This window comes from Nuphar pumila, chromosome 2 (assembly GCF_984573655.1).
Source record: "Nuphar pumila chromosome 2, dmNupPumi1.hap1.1, whole genome shotgun sequence".
NCBI classification, from domain to species: Eukaryota; Viridiplantae; Streptophyta; class Magnoliopsida; order Nymphaeales; family Nymphaeaceae; genus Nuphar; species Nuphar pumila.
Window position 1 is genome coordinate 104,687,177 of NC_143250.1, and position 22,437 is coordinate 104,709,613.

At 38.6% G+C, this 22,437-nt stretch overlaps 1 pseudogene; it reads left to right on the forward strand.

Annotated features, from left to right (window-relative positions):
- The first annotated feature begins 1,530 nt into the window (after window positions 1–1,530).
- LOC149846531 (heat stress transcription factor B-4 pseudogene) lies at window positions 1,531–2,720 on the forward strand (annotated as a pseudogene).
- The last annotated feature ends 19,717 nt before the right edge of the window (window positions 2,721–22,437 follow it).

Consider the following 22,437-nt stretch of genomic DNA (forward strand, 5'->3'; position numbering starts at 1 on the left):
CACACAGTTAATCACTAAAATGACCAACCCACACAACACAATCAGTAATATTAATAATGCCAATTTATCACCTTCAAAGTTATGTCATAGGGACATGCCACTTCGACCACGTGTCTCTAATAACACGAGCGAACACGCTGATCAGACATGGATTTATATGACCATTATTTTAATATTTGTATCATTTTTATTAGTAATAATATTTCAATAAAAAAATAGCTTATTTATTGATTAAAATATTAAAAAATTTCATATCCTCTCGTGTCTCATTTTTTTAAAAAACTTTCAAACTCGTAAGTCGAACCCGCATCCCATATCATAGTGCCCACGTATCTTTGTGACATAGCTTCAAAGCCATCAAGATACCTATCATTATGCATGCTGATGCCATAATTTCTGCAATATCTAATCTAGCTAATTGATAATACAGATTGTATATTGATAACGTTATATTGCTGGAGATGCAGTCAACCCACTTTACTGATAACGTTATTATGCGTGTCTTGTGTGTACTCTCATGTTCTTTTGTGTGTGGAACCGAGTAAAAGTAGACCACGTAAGTATCCTTGTAGCTAACGTAACAAGGCCAACTAAAAAGAAAAAAAAAAATGTAGAGTAGAGGTCAAATATATTCAATTTAATAGCTCAGGATATTATTTATTCATCTCCAAAAAAAGAGAAAAGGAAAGAAGCTGGCAGCATCTCAGCTAAGCGTGCACGGTCAAAAAAACAGAGCCGCCGAGACTTGAGTTTTGGAATTTGATCAAGAGAAGCAGCAGCAGAAGAAGAAATGTCGTCACGGCAGCTTTAAACCCCATCACGTAATTCGATGTTTTATGTTTTCTGCTATTAGAAAACGACGGGATTCACAATGCAGCTGCGTGACTGGCACCCCATATAGCCATCCAATATTTTAACCAATATAGTAATCACCAATTTATCTAAGAACAACTAATTTAAAAATCAACATATAATAACACTAATTTAAAATCAACAAGCCACCAATTTGAAAACAAAAAGTAAAAAAAACCCATAAACTTCAACATATAATAACATACTGAAACTTTCTATTCCTACTGCCAACACCAACACCATTACTGATACTGTGACTATAGCTGTTAGTAGCAATAACCATCTTGCTCTTCTTTCAAACTCTCTTTTCTGTTTTGAAAATATATAAATACTTTTGCCATAGTCTTTCTGCTCCCCCACCACCGTCACCCCCACTCCCCTTTGCGTGATTTAAGTGCGTGTGCACTCAAGGGGCCATAGTCACGGGTTTGTCTTGAAACTCTCCTCTTTCTTTCACAGCCCTAGACAGAGACACTGAGACACATATTCTCACACTAGCAAACCGAGAAGCAAAAAAAGAAACAAACAAAACCCACAATTCAGAGATACCCATCATCACCACATCTCCATCTCCTTCTCCTTCTCCTTCTCCTTCTCCTCCTCCTCCTCCTTTTCCCTCCTAACATTTATCTCCCTCCTCCTCTTCCCCTCCCACTTCCCATCTCTGCAAACCCTAGAATGGCTCTCCTGCTAGAGAATTGTGATGGCATACTGCTTTCTGTGGACTCTCACAAATCTGTGCCTGCTCCTTTCCTCACCAAAACCTACCAACTAGTCGACGATCCATCCACAGACCACATCGTCTCTTGGGGTGAGGATGACTCCACCTTCGTAGTATGGCGGCCACCAGAGTTTGCTCGGGATCTCCTCCCGAATTACTTCAAGCACAACAACTTCTCCAGCTTCGTTCGGCAGCTCAATACCTACGTTAGTACTCATCATTATCATCACCACCACCACCAATATCACCACCATCATAATTTTTTTGGCCAGGATAGCAGTAAATGTTATTAAATCACCGCTAACATTCTCACAATCATGACTATCATCACCATCTTCGCCACCACCACCACCATCATCATGACTATCATCACCATTTCTCTTGATGGTTTCATTGTTCTTATTTGCTTAAGGCTTTTGATGTATAGGGCTTCAGGAAGATCGTTCCTGACAGGTGGGAGTTCGCGAACGAGTACTTCAAGAAGGGAGAGCAGCACCTTCTGTGCGAGATCCACCGGAGAAAGACGTTGCAGCCACCTCCACCGCCGCCGCCGATCCCTCTCCACCACCGCCACCACTCCCTCCTGCCCTTCATCCCACGGCCCGCCTGCATCGCCGCCGCCGATCCCGACGACCTCCACACCAAATGGTGCGACTCCCCTCTCTCCTCCCCGACTGCCCCGCCGGTCGTGCTCGGCAATGCGGCTGCGGCAGTTTCGGCGCTCTCGGAGGATAACGAGAGACTGCGGCGCAGCAACTCCCTTCTCCTCTCTGAGCTCTCCCACATGAAGAAGCTCTACAACGACATCATCTACTTCGTGCAGAACCACGTCCATCCGGTGACTCCGAGCAGCACCGCCATCGGCTCCGGCGTGTTCCCTCCGGCTAAGGTGGTATTTCCGGAGTTGGGGTTCCGGCGTCCGGGGAACACATGCAGCACGTCGGGGAGTAGCTCGGTGACAGCAGTGGAGGAGCAAAACAGCAGGCCTAGACTCTTCGGGGTGCCCCTCTACTCCAAGAAGAGATCTCACCCCGAGCCTAACGATAATCACGAGTTCGAGACGTGCAATTCTTTCAATAGATCGAAGGAGGATCTTGGATTGGGGTTGAATCTCATGATCCAGCCGATGCATGCCGAGAGTGTCTAAGCCTAACAGCATTTTCAATGATTCACCACCCTCTCTCTCTCCTTTAAAAGAGATTTTGTGATGTGGGGAGTGAAAAAGGGAAAGCCCATCTGCTATTTGGATAAAAAATGGCGTCTCGTTGCTTGTTTTTCTGTATATAAACTATGGGTTTTTGTTTGAAACCATGCGGGGGGTTGAGTTCTTGAGACTTGTTTTGTTAGTTTTTTTTTTCACTTCTTTGATTGTTGTTTCCTTTCTTGGGAGAACGAAGGGAGGAGGAAGGAATAAAACATTAATGGCAACTAGTTGACGCTGATAACTAGGCATTTAATGATGAAAGAGAGACCTTTGGCCTTGTTTTTCCTTTTGCCACCTTTCGTCCTGATTTAATTAATGGAAGTTTCTTAGTAGAGTAAGGAAACACTCCTGCTTGATGGGTATACGGGTCACGAGATCTCCACGGATGGGTTGCGTTTCGAACCTCTGTCTTCTTTTTCTGCATTTAATGCTCTCTCTCTCTGTCTGTCTGTGGGACTAAAACCACGCAGAGAGTTTTTACTGTCTTGTGCAGTTCTAAATTGCAATGCATCAGCAGAGAGGCAGGCCGGATTCGCAGGAAAGTGATGCATACTACGAGGGATTTACGAGCTGCCATTGCTTTTTCCCACTGCCACAGAACAAGTGCCTCGAATTTCTTATCCTTTTCTCTTCCCACTCCACATCTCATCATCTTCCGCTAGTCCTGCATTGTCAGTCTCTTGCTGCTCCTCTCTTCACATCATTTCAAACAATAACAGTGGTAGCCCGACTCGGAAGGACAAGGTCGGTATCTTGATAAAGTTACATTTATGTCTGAGTACGATTAGTGTAATCCGTAGGGGCTCTCAAATCCTAAGCCAATGAGAGATTCAATGCTTCAATCTGACTCTTTGCTGTTTCCTTTCATTGAGAATATTCATCAAGAGAAATGCATAGGCGCAAAGATCCCGGAAGTCTCGTGCTGGCAAGTGAGCTGAACGAACCGAGCTTAAAGTGTTCAAGCTTGGCTCATTGTGAGCTTGAAGTGCTCACAATGAGCCCTAGTTAAATGAAGGGAGTTTCGAGCTAGCTTGTTTATAGAAAAAAATATATTGTTTTAGGGCTGAGAGAAATTGGATTACAAAAAAATACATGTAAAATATGCATAAAATATATTTCTTACTACCTAACGAGCTTCTACAAGTTGAGCCAAGCACATTTTACATGTTTGAACGAGCTCCGTACGAGCCTAACATAAGTGGAGCCATGAGCGGCTTCGCTTGTTTCCCAGCCCTAGTCTCAACCACGATCCAAAACACTTCCAAGATCATAATTTCTAATGTGGGGTATGTTTGAATGCCATGCAAACCGTCACAAAGTTCACGAACTGCATTGTTCCTTATGGAACAAAGGTGCATTTTCCTAAACTGTCTCAGTTGGAAGATGCCTGGTTTCTCCTGGCTGTTCACCTTTTTCTTTTCTTTTTTTGTCTAAGTTTTCTTTCGGATGATAACGAAACGAAAAGATGAGTTTCTGAGCACGGTCAGGCAGGAGCACACACATGCAATGGTTGGAGTGATGGATTTTTCTTGGAGCATTAATGCTTCTTTCTTCAGTTTCTCTCCTCCCCTTTTGCTTCTTTTCTCCACAAGAAAAGCAGAGCAGCAAAGTCCAAATGAACCTCAAAGTCCCCCACTTTGGCTTTGGATCCTCTTCTCTTTTCCCCTTTATCAATCAAAGAAGCCCTTGACTGTTGCCTACTCCTTTTTGTCAAACACTCTTTACTCCTTTTTGTCAAACACTCTTGCCACTTTTGCTTTAATACCTGATTACCTTGCTTTTCATGAGTATAAAATGGCTAACTTCTCCCTATACACACACCGAGTGAAAATTTCAACTAGACATAAGTGATTCATAAGTGTACTTCTCACGTTGATGCAGTGGTTAAACCCTAGCCTAGTTGGAGTCTAGCTCATGCATCACCCTGCATGGCTAGCACATAAGATGTTGAATGCAACTCGCTTGTTATCCTATAATTTCGAGATAATGTGGTATATTGAACGTACCGAACAGTGGGTGCTCAAGCTTGACTCATTCTTGTGGCGAGTCAAGCTGAGCTCGAGCTTATAAAAAGCCCGAAAGACAAAATATCTTTTAAAGTTTAAAATAATAGAAATTGCACTCTAAACCTAGTGAGCCAAGCTCAAATTGGCATATTTATAAAATAAGTACATTGTTTCAAATATCTGTATGATTTATGAACAAATTCCGTAAATTTTCACAATGGTGTAATTGACAGAAAGCTCAAGGTCATTGGATTAAATGCTGGGTGTAATATGATATAGATTCCCATTGAACCATATGAGATCTTGATTAGTGCGGTTTTTTCCTTTTTTTTTATGGATTTGAAATGAGACGTGGGGAAAAGAGACCAAGCAAAAGTAAAGGGTGAGAAAAAAGAGGAGAAGCGTGAAAACTGGGAAAAGAAGGAAGTGCACAATCAGCAAAAGCAAAGAAGAGACGAAGGTGAAAGCAGAAAAGATTGGCATCTTTGCATTGGTTAATGAATTTTGCTATTCCCCCCTCGTGCAATCATTTGCTAAGAACCATCTCTCTCTCTCTCTCTCTCTCTCTCTCTCTCTCTCTCTCTCTCTATATATATATATATATATATATATATATATATATATATATATATATATATATATATATATAAGGAGTATTGTTGACTCACTAAATGGTCCAACACTTATCATCCCCTTAAAATCTGTATATTAAATAAGTTTTTTGATAAATCTGACGTCATGGATGTGAACTCCATGCTTGAAAACATACGAATAGACTCTTAGAATAAAGTTTTTTTAGGTGTCGGTAAGATTTTATAACATAAAAAACTTCAAAATTTTTAAAACCGTTGATTTTTTGAACCTTGTAAAATCTTACCTACACTTCAAAAAACTTTAATCCAATGTCTATTCTTATGTTTTCAATCATAGAGATCTCATCCATGTAGTCAGATTTGCCAAAAATCATATTTGACATACTGATTTTGACACTGGAGGATAGGGGTGGACCATCCACCCCCCTCTCTCTCTCTCATATATATATATATATATATATATATATATATATATATATATATATATATATATATATATATATATATATATATATATATATATATTGACTCACTCCCATGGAGGGCAACAATAGAGAATTTTGGATAATGGGCAAAAGCCTAATCCAGCAATATCGTTAATGAAGAAGATAAATGCTGACCCGCCCGTCCACTGCTAGGTCCGAAATGGCGCCGTACTTTATAGTAGATCATAAAAATCCTTTTTTCTCAACATTTTCTTAAGTGCTTCTTTTTGTCAAGCCCTATGAATATCTTTTACATAGATTATTTAGTATATATATATATATATATATATATATATTAGATCATCTGATTGTATGGTGTAAGCAGGACTTTTAGCAACTTAAATATCGACAATACCATAACTTTACAATTAATAAAAAATCAACTTTTTTATCAAAAGCAACCGATCCAATGCACAATCCCTAATAGCTGAATGCATTAGTGAAATGAGATTGAACAGATAAAGCTTGCAACTGTTGGTTCAAACTACTTGGTTTGGGGTTAGCTCTAATACAGCATGGTTTGGTATCTATTATTCACATATATGTTTGTACCTTTTGGGAGGACAACTTATAAGCCTAATTAATTAGCCAGACCCTCATAAAGATGTGTGGTTGGGTTGGGTCGACCAGATCAAGATCTATGGTCCAACTAGCTAGATCATGATGAGGTTCAGATGCCCATCTAGGGGTATTCTTTCTTACTCTTATGGTCATTAGATGCTTTATCTGCAACAACAGCCAACAATGGTTGATCAAACCACACATCTCGAAGATAGAATGCTCGGTCTCCAAAGAGGCACCCTCCTTTTCAATATTGTCAACATAACGCGTGCATATATGAAACAAGGAGCCAAGGGGCGTCCCCTGTGGTGAGAGAACTCTTAGATATTCCTTACATGATTGCATTCCCTCTCAAATCATTATCACCATCAACCCTTTTGTCCCATCTTTGTACCGTCCATTTCCCACTTCAATCTCATCGAAAATCTGGCATACAATAGTTGTTAACGCGTGAAGTTTTGATATGTTAAATGACAAAGTTGCTATGGGTCTTCCAAATATATATATATATAGTGATGAGTACTAGCCCAATCCATTGGTGCCCAACTGAAAACGGGATATTGCCGAGCGTCCATCGCGCATGTGATGTATGCTCGGCACTTTTTTGCTCAAAAAACACTGAAAACGGACAAAAACTACGCAAAAAAAACCCTTTAGTGGCAGTTCTGGAGCACCACTAAAGATCTCAGTTCCGCTGGGACCTGTAGCAGCTCTGGAAACCACTGCTAAAATCATTTGCAAAAATATCAGGCGCATTCTCTATGTGGCGTTAGCGATGCTTTAAAGCATTGCTAAAAGTCTCAGCGAAACTAGAATCTTTAGCGTCACTTCAAAAGTGACGCTGATTCAAAAACTTGCAAAAAATAGTATTTTTAATTTGCGAGTTTTTTTTAGCATTTTCGCTTTCTGGCATCAATCACAGGCGTGATGGATGACCAACATGATTTCATTCGTAGCTGCACACCTAAGGATTGTGCAACTATATATATATGTGTGTGTGTGTGAGAGAGAGAGAGAGAGAGAGAGTAATGCATTCTTTACGCCCCCTTTTTCGTTAGGTCTCATTAGGCTCCTTAAAAAATTATAGTTTTAAGTTTTTTTTTTTTCATGTCGAACACCTTAGATGTGATCTATAGGTTTTGTTTAGTGAGAACCGGCTTTTGGATCACTGGAATCTGACATGTATATAGGTTTTTCCGGTGATAAAAAATCAACGGCTATGAAGGTACCAGTTTTTTCTGGCTCATAAAAATATGCTTTTTCGTCGATAAAACATGATCAAAGAGTCGATACGCTCTAAATAGAGCATGCTAAACACATCTAATGGTTCAGATCTATCATAAAACACTTAAAACCTGTAAGGCAGAACGAAAAATGGGGCCTAACATGTTCGGTTTTCTTCTCTCTCTATAGAGAGAGAGAGAGTGAGAGAATAGGGTTTTCATACAGACCAACCGTAAATTAGAACTTGCCCCAAGGGGTTTGGAGCAGTGGAGCTGAGCCACCAGGAAGGTAGTTAGGGTTTCATTCTCATGAGCGTCACAGGCCCTTGCATTAATGAGGAAAAAGGATAAGTCCTTGTGTTTACACCATCAAGATAGCCACCACAAGTATGGCAGACTCAGCCAGCGTGACTATGTCTCTAATTCCAAGAGTGGTTTTCCCGTCTTTCATGAAATAAAAAAAAAACAGAAAATGAGAACTTGGAAAAGTTAGGTGATCATTAGAAGTAGCTCTCCCCATTATTTCTTTCTTTTTCTTTTTTTAAATCTTTACAATGCAAAGTTGAGTGATTAGAAGGAATCCAACTTTGCTGTTGATTGATAAGAAAAAGCACATGCACAGCATTGTTCATCGTCTCTTTTCAGAGGCACATGCAACAAGAACAAATATGCAATCAAACTGTAAAGCAATTACCTTAAAAAGCTTGGGATTATTGATCGCATTCTTCTGTGCAGAATACTGTTGGTAACCTGCTAAGCAAGCAAATAATTGCAGTGCAAAGATTTCGAAGAAGATCTTGGTTAGTCAGTCCTTGCATCAAACACGAATATTACCTAAAAAAATCCAAGGATAGGCGTTAGGCCGTGCAGCATTAGTTCATGGAAAATGCCGGATTTTGGGATCTTTTGAATTCTTGGTTTTAATTTTCATACGAATGGTTGGCAGCCAAGACCTCGGTATTTTGGAATTTTCAATTTCCTGAACTTTGAATTTCCTCCAAAGTTGGATATTTCGTAATCTTAAGGCTGGTCTGGGAGCCGCATTTCCGTGGTGCAGATGAGGTGCAAACCACATTCCACAAAAAATGTGATGCCCCGCTTGGCCTTGTAACACCTGTCTTATTCAGACTGTGGGACCCACAAATTCTAGCCTGTTCTTGTCATGTCCTGTGGCGTCCAGTAACGTGCCATAACTACTGTGTGTATCTAAAGTACGTGCAAAGTGATTGCACCTGATCCCTAGTGCTCATTTCCTCCAATGATCATCAATACTCTAGGGGTCGGCATTGGGTCGGGCTAGTCCAGGCCCGTTAAGTTCCCACAAGCACAACACATACTCAGGTGACCGGCAGACTGGCCCGAATCTTGGTGGGTTTGGAGCCAGGCCCGAGACTTATCAGGCCAGGTCTAGATTGGTTCGGTTTGGGCCCTTTAAGCTCAAACAGTTATAACTGGGCCAAGCTCTACTGTGGTCAGCTTTTGACCTTTCCCACGCCAAGTCAAGCTCAATTCTTTTTTAGCTCGGTTGCACATGGCGGCCCAAACCCAATCCATTTGAGGCCAAGTACCCGAGAACCTGCAAAGAGAGCAGATCAGGCCCAAGGGGCCTTAGACAGTTTTCTGTCCAAGACACCTTGGATGCCGACCATCAAGAAAGTAAACGGGACCCAAAACCCCCCAAAACAGATGGTCCCCACCTGGATGGGCCCTACGGAAATTTTTTATGCCATTCATTTCCTTGATGAATGGTATCAACGACTGAAAAATGGATGGCTGAAAACAAGAAGATTGTGGCACATCACAGCGTGCCATTCAATTTCATGATGCATGGCATCCAAGGTGTCTTAAGACAGTTTTCTGCCCAAGGGACCTTGGACCTGATCCGCAAGACTATCATTTAACCTAAACAAATTATTAATATAAGAAGCTAACATCATTGTGCAGGTGCCTTTAACTGGTGGGCTCCGTAAGGGTTTCGGTGTCGGTGACCCTACCCAGGGTTTAGCTCGCAGGGACAGACTCATTAAGTGAACCAGTTCTCGGTGAGGTACCTCATCATAAAAAAAAAAAAAAAACTACCATATACTGCATTATTCATGAGGCATTCCTGAAAAATGATTTAACCCTTTGAAACTTTCATATTAGACGACAAGCATCAAAGATCTTATACTGGTTCCATTAGTTAAGAAGCACATGTTACGTCTTTGTCAAACTAGTGTATATGTACCCCCTTTGTCCAAGGAATAAAATCCAACTTTTATGAGTTAGATTCAGGATTTCTTCAACTATATATTTTATGAAAAAAACAAAACTTCTTTTATGTTTCTGAAAGCCCACATTATTTTGTTTTTGAAGCTTGGAGGCACATTATATGCTCTTAAAGGATCTACATATTTAAGTTCCTGACAAGATTTCATACATGATAAAAGGTTACGGACCTTGAAAGGAGGGACCATGTAAGATTACGTAATCACATTTTCAAAACAAACAGTTCGGTTATTGTTTGATACCAAGTACATAAACTCAGCCATTTGCAATTGGGAATGATATAGAACACGACCTATATGTTAGATCATAGGTGACAGACCAACGGGAGCTCTGCTTGTCTGGTAGGAGCAGCTAGTGCACGTCACCTTGTGTTGGGAAGTTGCAGGTTCAAAACCCAATGGTATAGTTGTATAACTGGTAGGGGTATGCCTCACCCCAGCCTGCCTTTCAAAAAAAAAAAAAAGATCATAGGTGACAGTTGACAGTCATAAATCTCATTTTTGGGTTTTCCTTGGTAAGGAAAATCTCTTCCAGTTATCAGAGAACTAGTTTTTATCTGGGCAATACTTTGTTTTTTTTTAGGAAAGAAATAAAATAATGAAGAGAAGTTTATCTGGGCAACATTTAAAAGTATGAAGAAAATAAAGAATCACAATGTTAACATCACGATTTTCATGGGCTGTTTTATTATCCATCTCCATTGAAATTCCTCTAATTGGCACTGAAATTTTAGAGAACGTTGTAAAAGATTGAAAGATTCAGTTTTACTAATGCAGTTTTTTATCCTTCCGAAACTGGATCCTATCCAAACCCCAGTTTGGACCCTAAAGCAAAACCAGATAATGGATTCCTGCGCCGAAAAGATACATCTGAACGGGTATGAATGAGACTAAAATCTCCGACTTTCTAGACAATACTGACAGGACTTGAACACAGTCTGGACCCATTTGCGGTTTCAGCACCCTACAAAAGTTCCTCAAAGACTGGGTCCAAGTTCCCCAGTACATATTCCTAGTGTCCTACCAAACCAAGAATCTAATCTAACCGAAGGCACAACATAGCCCCACAAGGAAAGGACACAAGCTTCCCAATTTTCTACACGGCAGAATGTACCACCTTTATCTCCTTGCAGTCGAGATATCTGAGGTTATTATCTATACAGGTTTGCAGTAACAGCAGCACTGCAAGGAAGAACTGGCCACTAGATGGGTGGTCATAGTTGTTCAATCGAATTTTATACTGTACTAATTTGTCCAATACCAAGTTGATTTATATATGAGCAATACAGAGACATGTTATTGAGGAACTAGTAATAGAATTTCTGATTCCCCCCAGCAGCACTGCAAGGAAGAACTGGCCACTAGATGGGTGGTCATAGTTGTTCAATAGCCTTTTATACTGTACTAATATGTATATTCAATACCAAGTTGATTTATATATGAGCAATACAGAGTCATGTTTTTGAGGAACTAGTAATAAAATTTCTTCGATTCCCCCTCCAGCAATTCCTCAACATTCGTTTCAGGCTCTCAGCACTGGAACAGCATTTTCATACAGCATCACTGTAAGCAAAGCAGATGATGATGATGTTCACTGATACACAGTGGCAAACGGCCAATTCAAATTACTAAAAGTCATAATCGGTTGAAGTTCATTGGCTAAAAGCTTCTCCATACCAGGGGTTTCGCCAGCGAAAAAAAGGCACAATCTTGCAACTAATCAAGCTACCTTAAAGCAATGTAGAAGATACTCATTAAGAATGTTAAATGTGGGACTAAGCAAGTATTTGATAAAAAAAATGAGAAGATGGGATACTTCTTCTGATCTACCTCCTTTACAGTAAGGGGAGATTCATGGTCGTTACTCCGAGATCTGAAATTATGTAGGTGTAATGTACATTCCAACTAGCCAGCTTAGTAAATACATACAAGAAATGACTGGAAGGATCCAGATTATAGAAGATACAATCAATTTTTCAGTTACCTATCATATTTTGTACTGCTGCATTATGATTGCATGTGATGCATTTGATGACTGAAGTGAACCATATCTCATGTTTCATCTATCAAGTCAATGGCATTGCCTGATTTGCAGCATGAACACGATCCCACCCTATAATTCTTTACTAAGAGAACAATGTACACGCTTAAGAAGGTGCCTCAACAAATATAGAACCCAGAAAGCTTTTACAGTAGAATGCATGCCATTGACTTCTTGAGAAAGGTTTGTGAAATATATGAAAAGAACGCAAAGATATAATTAAGCCAAGGTCACCAATGATAGAATGAGAACATTCAGTCATGGGTTTAAATCCATGGTAAGTCACAGGTTCAAATTAAGAAAGTATCTGACAGAGAACAGGCATTCAAACAAATTTCTACCAAGCTCTGAATAGCCACCAACTAGCATAGAGAGATGAAACTGGATAAGCAAAAGACCAGATTCCCTACTTCAAGATCTCATCACATTCATGTAATTACATTAATTTCAATCAAAATTAATACAAAAAGCACAATTAAGAATTAGTGTATATCTTGTCTCAGTTGCTCTTGGTGAGAATCCACACGAGCATTGTGCTACATTTGAACAAGAACTTACAATGGAGTCCCATGTCAAAAGAGTCCCGCCTTTTCTATATTAGAACACTAATTCTTTTATGAAAGAAAATCTGGGGGAAAGCCCTCGAAGGTATTGGAACCTGGGCCCCGGTTAAGATAGTGTACCCCAACCAGTCCAGCTTGTCTTATTCAACCCTTAGAACACTTCAACTATCTTATAAATAATACATAACCTCACAATTTTGGCAAACTTAAAAATCAAAAGTAGAGAAGAAAAGTATAAAAAGACAAATTATGAGCAAGAAGGCTAGAGATGAGAGGTCCAAAAACCCAGATAAACAGAACTACATAATGGAACTCTCTCTCTCTCTCACACACACATGATTTTATCTTTTGTTGTTACTTCTTTTTTAATTTTCACTTTCCTAGATAAACTATGGTAGTCACTAGAATATGAGAACTAGAAATATAAGAACTACCCTGTGAACTGGGCATTTCCAACACGTTTTTTGCAAATCCAACCATGTAGATGTTTTCAGCATGGTGAATTTGCTAAGAATCAACTATTGGATCGTGTATTTTCAATGAAAAAATACAATGTTTTAGAAGATTGAATATTTATAAAGATTATGAGCCATTGATTTCAAAGCCTTAAAAAATCGTGTATGCATTATAATTGGATGATTCAAGAGCTGGTCCTTGTATAGCCAAGCATGTAGATCACACCCGTACGGTTAGATTTAAGAGAAGGACAAAGATCCATGAAAATCACGGTTCACACAGTACTTTTCATATTTGCAGTTCTCATATTCTAGTGACTCAACTATGGTATATCATTTTTCACATAGATTTTGAGAAACTAAATCACCTTTCTTTGATTTGTTTCACCCCCATTTTAAGCAGCAGTTAGTCATTATGCATGTATGTTGACTCACTTTCTCTTCCACTATTTTATATTACTTTTTTACGTCTTTTTTTACTATAGAATGAAAGTCTTTTTCTGAAAAACACAAAATACTACATCAAACTTGAGTTACCTAATCAACTTACTATGTGATCCGGACCCCTCCTTTAGAAAGGGTTATATATATAAAAACTAAAAAGTTGATACAAGGATAGGCTGTGTTGGATTTCGTAGGCAAGAAGTCTTGGTAATGAAAATTCTCAAAGAGCTCACGTTTAACTTGATTAGGTGAAACACAGAAGAGAGTGGAATAATTTATTTCTTGCTATTTAAAGTTACCACTGACATACATGGTAATTTAATTCCCCAGAAATTGGGGTGCCCACAGTACCTGAAAATTCTTGTGGCCAGATTAAGATCTTATTAATGAGACTTCCTTTTAAATGCCAATTTTCCCCGTACCCAAAAAACACCTTTATTTTGGTTGGGTGCGGGTGGGGGGAAAGGGTTGGGTTTTTCCACTTTATGACATTGCTCAAATAGTACTGTAGCCAGTGTTGGGTGACAAGTGCTTCTTTCAAATTAACTGTAAATTGCCCACCAACTCTACTACTGAATTCCTTTTTCTCACACTTCCATCAGTTGCAGCTTCTGAAGTTATTTTACCGTCTATTTGACATCAACAGGTCTGGATATGTCAATAGCATTGACTCTTGCAAGTGTACTTTTATGAATTTCACTTAGATTGGGATATGCCAAAAATGTTATATTCCAATATGATGTCATGGATGGATCTTTCTTTTGCAGTAAACACAGAAACAGCCAATCAGATTCAATCAGACCTATAAAATTTTTCTAATACCACATTTATCCACGGCAACTATTGGTAGTCTGATAGTTTGTTCAACACCTACAACTGATTATCACAAGACCTACACCTTCCATAAAAGGACTAATCACAAGATCCACAATCAGAGTGCTTTAAGAGAACTTAATGTCAGTTTCGTGCTAATCAAAAAAAGTTTTGCTGTTATATCGTGCAAGGTTACATGCAATGAATGATTCAACAATTCTGCCACTAGAAAAAGACACCATAAAAATTTGAGTGAAAATACTTCTCATTGTTTGGCACTGGCATAAATTTTTTAATTTTATATGCTTCTCAGCCAATTGATTTCCTGAGATACCTTGAAATATTTTGGTTCAAAAGCCTTTTTATTTATCATCTTATTTTGTCCTAGACATACCCAAGTTCATTGTCTACCTTCGCTTTTTGAAATTTTCTACTGTTGATCTAAGACAAATTCCAGTTCTGGTTTAGGCCTCAATATTTATTTTATCCATTGATCTTCCGCTCTGGTCTTGGTTTTTTAAGAATGTGAACTTTATCTCAAATCTCATCCTTGATCAAGCATATTCTATATGAAGAACATGGAAACTTCAAAATACCTCCTCCCAATAAATGATTCTTGAAGAACTATGCTTTTGCAACCCACCACCATAGTTTCCACTAACAAATGTATCTTAAGGAACAACAAAAAAGTGGGATATAGTAAGAATGCTTTTCATATTAAGAGGAAGAAAACAGTCACTGGACCAGTACCTATATGCTATATGGAATAAATAACAGACATGTACTATTGCACCTGCTATTGGTGCAAGTCATATGAGAAAACCGATAAGGAAACTTGTCCAACAGGACAGAGAAAACAGTCCCTATAGAAATTGGAACTCCACAGAAGGCATAGAGGTTCTCTTGGAATTTCAGTTCTGACTGTTGTTGCTTCTAAGAGTTTAGCTCCTTTTCCTGTTCGTTTGCTGCATCTGTCATAATGCATTGCAGGTGCTGAAGATTCAAGATTTTACATGCAGTTTCTTACTTTGCACAACTGATATACTTGACAGACATCAGACATTTGTTATAATGTCAACATTATGCCCGTTTTAGGTTTTTAGCTGATTGTCAGGCATAAGTACCTAAATTTCTACTGTTAATGGAGACATCATGAAAGTCTCCAAGGTCAGTTGCTCCGTTGCTTCATCTAATCAGCCTAATAATTGGTTAATTTTAAAGTTTTTCGTGTTCTCCCTTGTCATGGAGTTCCTTTCTATAGGATAAAACTTGCCATGATTGGCTTATAAGAGCAGATGAAGACTGGATCCATAGTTGAAATTTTGTGCTACTCACACAATGTGTTTTTCCTAGGCTCTCACCCCTTTATGAGGAAGCTGCATTGATGCAATAAAAAGTGGCAATAACAAATACTGTACCCAGAAAGTCTAGAACACAGCCTGTCCTCTTTGGGACTGTAGGGATCCATTGGTCCTGGAGTATCAGATGATATCAAGTGTCATGGAGATGTAAACTTGGCTAAACCTCACACATAGTAGCTTGAAATGCTGTATAAGACCTAAAGTATCATATAATGACACGTAAACAGGTTAAATCTCATGTAGTAGTCTGATTCACTGGATAAGTCCAGAAGTATCATATATTGTGATCATGCATAATTTTTATGCTTATATGTGAAACAAGGCTAAATACCCATGTTTAACCGAGTTTTGGCATGACACTTTGTATATTTCAAAAAGAGAAAAAAATTGTGCAAAGTAAACCCATTTGAGTTTTTTTTTAAATATTAGTTTTTTTAACAGTTTTTTTAAATAGTTTTTGAAAAAGGATGTCATTTGAATTTCTTAAAAAATTGTGGAGTCTCTTAGAAAATTTCCTTAAAATAAACTTGAACCCTAGTTTTTTTTTATAAATAGTCTCGTTAGAGGTTGAGAGGGGTGTCTTCCACATTAGATTTGGTTTACTTTTGTGTCTTGTAGCCTAGCTCAATAATTCATAGTTAATTAGTTAGACTGTTTTAATCTTTATTGAAAGTAGTTAGTTAGTTAGTTGACATAGTGGTTAACTGATTTTGATTTTTATAACTAACTCTCGTGTTTTAGAAAGTCGTGTGTTGCGTTTTCTTTTCTTGTATTTCGTGTTTTTGTTCCTTTGTGTTTTGTAGGTGGGTTCACTTTGGAGGATAAAAGTTCGATAGCGAAGGGTCATGCACGTTTTACGAAAAAAGGCTCAATCGCGAGGAAACGAATCCCTACAGCTTTTTGCTTTCTTTATTTTTATTTTTTTAGGGCCAAAGGGTCATTTACTTTCCGTTGGTTTGTAATAAGGCTTGTTAATTTTTGAGCCCTCTGTAGAGGGTAACTCATTTCCTTTATTTAATTATTTTCATTCAAGGCAATAAAGATTATAATTGTGTGGGGTACAAAAGTTGTTAAACGCGTTCCCTGTATTTGACCTGGACTTCACTACTAGTGTGAGCCAAAATTTTGAAATTCGGTGCACAGTTTACACAAACGTTTTTTATTGAAAAACCCTTTTAAAAATACTTTCACGAAAAGTTGCATCATATTTTCAAGTAAACTGCTAAATCTTCGGAACCAACCTCTCACTGAAAATGCCATCATGGCTTCTATTTTGAGAGCTACCCTAATAAATGGGAGTTTCATATTGCTACGTCTTATTTGTCTGAGACTATTCAATGCTTACATAGATTTATTTATGAACATCCAACTCGGATTTCTTGAAATTTTGCTTGCTTCGGTTGTTACTTTGAAACAACCATACTTGTTCCACCAACCTAATCAATCAAGTGAATTGAATAAGATAGCTGGACTAGTTAGAGTCATGTCATCTTCAATGTCTGGTTTGAATCCCATCAAGGATTATCCCATAGACTAACTATTCCCAAAAAAAGCAAAAGAGAAAAGGAAAAGACTGTCAGCCAAGTGGATTTCTTCATGTTTCAACTAGATCACCTCACAAAAAGTGCTTCAACTGCATTTCTAGATTCAATGGCAAAAAGAGTCAAAGTGAAACATCACAAGGAACTGTGGGACAGAGTCATATGAACTCATCCAAGTTTCTAATTACCAGCTAAATAAGCTAAGCATTATAGTTCATGACAATATCTAGTTCATGACAATATCTGGTAACATAAAACAAGATGGGCAGAGCCCTGAACTTAGATGGTAGTGGCTCATTTTTGCTCATTATACGATGATAGCGTAAAGTCCTAATTTGCTACTAAGGACACGTTTGGAAGCAAGAAAAACTCATAGGAAAATAAAAATTTGCCTATGATAAGTTTTGATACAATAATTTTTCTAAAATGAATAATTTTCACTTGTTTGGGTAGCATGAAAAAAATAAAATAGAAAATCTTAAAAAAAAGAGAGGGGGGGGGGGGGGGGGGAGGTTCGGGAGGTGGTGGTGATTGTGGTAGTGGAAAATCATCGTGGGGGTGGGGGTAATGGTGGTGGGTGGTGATGGATGTGCGGAGGGCGGTTTTTCGGGAGGTGGGTGATGGTGAGTGGGGGTGGAAAATCATCTTGGGTGGTGGTGGTAGAGCTTCTTCGGTGCGGTTTTTTGAGAGGTGGATGGTAGTGGTGGTGATGAGATGGATGGTGGAAAATCGTGGGGAGGGCACTTTTTCGGGAGGTGGGCGATGGTGAGATGGTGGGCGGTGGTGGTGGTGAGATATGGTGACATGGAGGCTCACATAAAAGGAAAAGGTCTTTAGGGTTATGTAAAAGGCACAATCCCAGAACCAAAACAAAAAATCACCTTGATGGAGAAAGGTGAAATTAAGATCTGGAGAGGAAAGAACCAAAGCCCTTAGGAATATTCGAAAAAGCATGATGAATGGGAAATGAAGAATTTCAAAATATTGTCTTGGATTTTTTCTTTCGTTGAGACCAAAATCAATGCAAATATTATCAAATTCAAAAAAGTTTCTCAAGCATGGGAGTATCTTGAGAAAATGTATACTTTTAGGGACTTGTCCCATAAATATTGTCTTCAAAAGAAGGCTCTAACTCTTCTTCAAGGCGAAATGACCATTAGAGAATATTTCACTGAACTCTCTTCCATTTGGGATGAGTTTGCTATGCTCGAATCAAAATAGAGTGGAGAGTCGATTGAACTTCGGCACAAACAATTAGAAGAAAATCGATTCTTCAATTTTTTGAATGGGCTAAGGCCCGAGTTGAGCAAATAAGGTCTTCTCTTTTGTCATCTTTTACTCCTTCCTCTGAGGATGTTCTCACCAAATTAAGTGGAGAAGAAACTCGGATGGGCATAAGTAATCAAGGGTCTAATGCAGAGTTACCAATCGAGGAAGCGAGAGCGGGAAGCGAGACACTTTCAAAAATTTAGGAAGCGGGAAAGCGTGGGACCACTTAGAAGAAAATTCTGAACCGTCTCGGAAGCGACCTAGGAAGCGAACCGGAAGCAAGGGGGAAGCGAAAAAATGAAAAAAAAATGGGGGAAGCGAGGGGGAAGCGCGCTTCCCATAAATAGGAAGCGTGTTTCCCGTAAAAGGGAAACATGCTTCCCATAAAAGGGAAGCGTGCTTCCCAAAAAAGGGGGACGCTTACCCTCACGCTTCGGAAGCATGACGTTTCGCGCTTCCCCCTTTACTTAGGCGCTTCCGGTAACTTTGGTCTAATGTGCTTGCGATTCCATCCAATTTCGAAGACAATGATGGGGTCAATGCGGTGTCTAGGCCTGGAAACAATTTGAGGGTCTATGGTGCCCCTCATTTTAAGAATCAAAATCAAGGAGGAAATGGTAGACAAAGTGGAAAAAAGGATTATAACAAAATTATTTGCCATTTTTGTAAAGAACCAGGACATATCAAACCCGTTTGCCCCAAGTGAAAGAAATTATTAGCCATGGCCACCACCTCTCAACCGCAAAAGGAGGAGACATCTTCAAGTGGAGCTCTTTCTCTAAACCAAATTATGGAGGCTCTTCAACCGCTTCTCAAGGGAGCCATCTCGGAAGCCGTCGTGTCTTCCTTCTCTCTTCCAGGTAAAATTTCTTGGCTTTTGGATTCAGGTGCGCCTTTTCATATGTCCCCAAACATGTATTATCTTTCCAAATATTCAAAAAATAGCTCTCCATCTTTTGTTTCTACCGCCGATGGGACTTCTCTTGAAATTAAAGGAGTTGGGAATTTTGAAACTCAAAACTTTTTCATTCCTAAAATTAGATTTATATCAAAATTAAACTTGAACCTTCTCTTTGTTTCCCAACTCTCGGACAATGGATATGATGTTAAATTTTCTTCTGATAAATGTTTAATACAAGATCGTCAGTCCGGGAAATTGATTGGGGAAGGCTCTAGGAACGGAGACTTATATTATATGGATTTTCTTCAAGTTCCTAAAACTTTTGTAATGTTGCCCAACATAAATATATAAATGTTTGGCACAAAAGACTTGGTCATCCTAATATCACCAAGTTATCTTATTTACATTTTGCTAAAAAATTTTGTAAAGATACATTTTCTTGTAATGATTGCATTCTTGGAAAAATGAGAAGTATCCCTCTATGTTAACTTCTAAACCTTTCGAAATTGTTCATTCAGATGTTTGGGGACCGGCACCTATTGTTTCTCAAAAGGAGGGTTTGCCTATTATTTGATTTTTGTAGATGATTTTTCTAGGTACTCTTGGATATATATTTTTAGACATAAGCATGAAGTTTTTTCATGCTTTAAATTGTATCATGTAATGATCAAAAATCAATTTAATAGCGAATTAAAAATATTTATTACTGATTCTGGAGGAGAGTATCTCTCAAATGAATTCAAGAAGTACCTTGAAGATAGTGTATTGTTCATCAAAGGTCATGTCCTAAAACCCCTCAACAAAATGGGTTGGCTGAAAGGAAACATAGGCATATCATTGAAACCACTCGAACTCCTCTTATAGCTCAAAATATTCCAAAAAACTTTTGGGCCAAAGCGACTCTTGCATCTGTTTATCTTATCAATCGTTTACCATCTAGAAATTTGGGTAAAATATCTCATTTTGAAACCCTATATAAAGGGGAACCATATTATAAAAGATTGTGAATTTTTGGTTGCAAATGTTTTGTTCTTATAGATAAGAATGATAAACTTTCACCTAAAGCTATTTCCTTTACCTTTCTTGGATATTCCGAGACTCAAAAAGGTTTTCGTTGTTACGATTTTAAAAATGATAAGTTGTATGTTTCATAATGTGACGTTTTTAGAAAATAAGAGTGGTTTTGAAAAGAATGATTCTCATCACGAAAATGTCGACTTTTCTTTCTTATTTGACCTAGTATCTAGTAATGATGATATGACGAGTGATGACGAAATATCATCAAATCATGATAATGACAATGAAGCAGACATTAATAACTTCGACTCATCAAGTACTCAAGAAGACAGAACAACAAATGACCCAATAACCTATTCGCGTAGAGATAAAAATTCTTTCAAAAGTGCAATTGAGCAATATAGTGATTCTATTCCCACACATGACACCCGACGATCTGAAAGAAATAGGAAGCCTCCAACAAGATTTGTCTCTTTTGACTCTTTTTCACCTAAATATAGAGCTTGTCTTAGTGTCATTCATTCTTATTTAGAACCAAGAAATTTTGGGAATGCCAAAAACTGTGTCAAATGGCAAGAAGTTATGGAAAATGAACTCAAAGCCCTTAGAAAAGCTAACACATGGGAATTTCAAACTCTACCTTCTGGAAAAAAACTATAGGTTGTCGTTGGGTGTTTAAAGTTAAGACTAAGAGCGATGGATCTCTAGAGAGGTACAAAACTCGCTTAGTCGCGAAAGGGTATGGTCAAGAATATGGAATTGATTATGAAGAGACATTTGCACCTGTAGTACGAATGGTTACAGTCAGATGTCTTATCACTATTGCATCTATTAAAAAATATAATATTTTTCAAATGGATGCTAAAAATGCTTTTCTAAATGGTGACCTTAATGAAGAAGTTTATATGGATGCTCTACCTAGGGGTGAAAATTGGGTCGGGTTGGGTCGGCGGGTTGGCGGGTCAGCATACCTCAACACGAACACGACCCGTTTATTAAACGGGTCGGATGTGGCAAACACGAACACGACCCATTTATTAAACGGGTAACCTGACATGACACGGTTAACTCGTTTAATAAACGGGTTGTGTCGATACGACCTGATTACACCTTCATCCAGGGGCGTAGCTAGGATTCATGTGAGGGGGGGGGGGCAAACAGGGGTGTAGCAAAAAAAAATTTATTTGTGCAATAGCCGGGGGTTCGGGGGCAGCACCCCCGATTTTTTTTTTTTGAGATAAAATAAAAAATGGCTACAATTATTAATAAAAATCTATTTCATATGGACAAATCAAACTATTTGCTGCAGTCAGGGCTGGGCTAGGACTGGGCTGGGCTACAAAAATGGATAAAAATCTATTTCATATGGAATCAGGGCTGGCTAGGACTAGGCTTTTAAAAAAAAAAAAATAACTGTTTCGGGAGGCAAGACTGGGCTACAGCCCAGTCCTGCCCCCCCTAGCTACGCCTTTGCCTCCATCTGTATTTTGTTTTATCTTCTTTCAAGAAATGGTGCCTGTTAAAATGCTTTGGTAATGATGAAACATTGTAGGTCCTTTCCGTCACTGCAAAAGTTAGTAGCATTCAGATAAAAAAATAAAATAAATAATGACCAAGATAGGTTGATGATGCAAGAGATGGTCACCATAAATGCTCAGAGCTGCCTGAGTTTATTATTTCTGCCAGAGACTGAAGGACAAGAAAGAATCAGAGATTCTAGCAATGATGGCATTGCACTCAACCTCAATGACAAGAACAACCTCGTGCTTCAGTCTTTTGCCTCCAACTTTACAATCTAAAAAGTCTATGTCTTCCTTGCATCAAACAATGGTATTATTGTCACCAACAAAATTTAAATCCCAAACTATTCATCATCCATCCCTTGTCAAATGTTCTTTCAGTCAAAAGATGTTGATCCTAGGCGCCAAACTTAGAAATCTGAACCTTCAAGACTCACTAAATTACATAAGTACCCTTAATGCAGAGAAAAAGAAAGAAAATGTGAAAACCTATTCAATGCACAAAATATCATAAGTTATTATGTCATTAAAAGCTGAGAGCCAAGAACTTATCCATTAAATAGACAAGACCAGATGGTGAGCTGCTCTGCTGCACCTTTA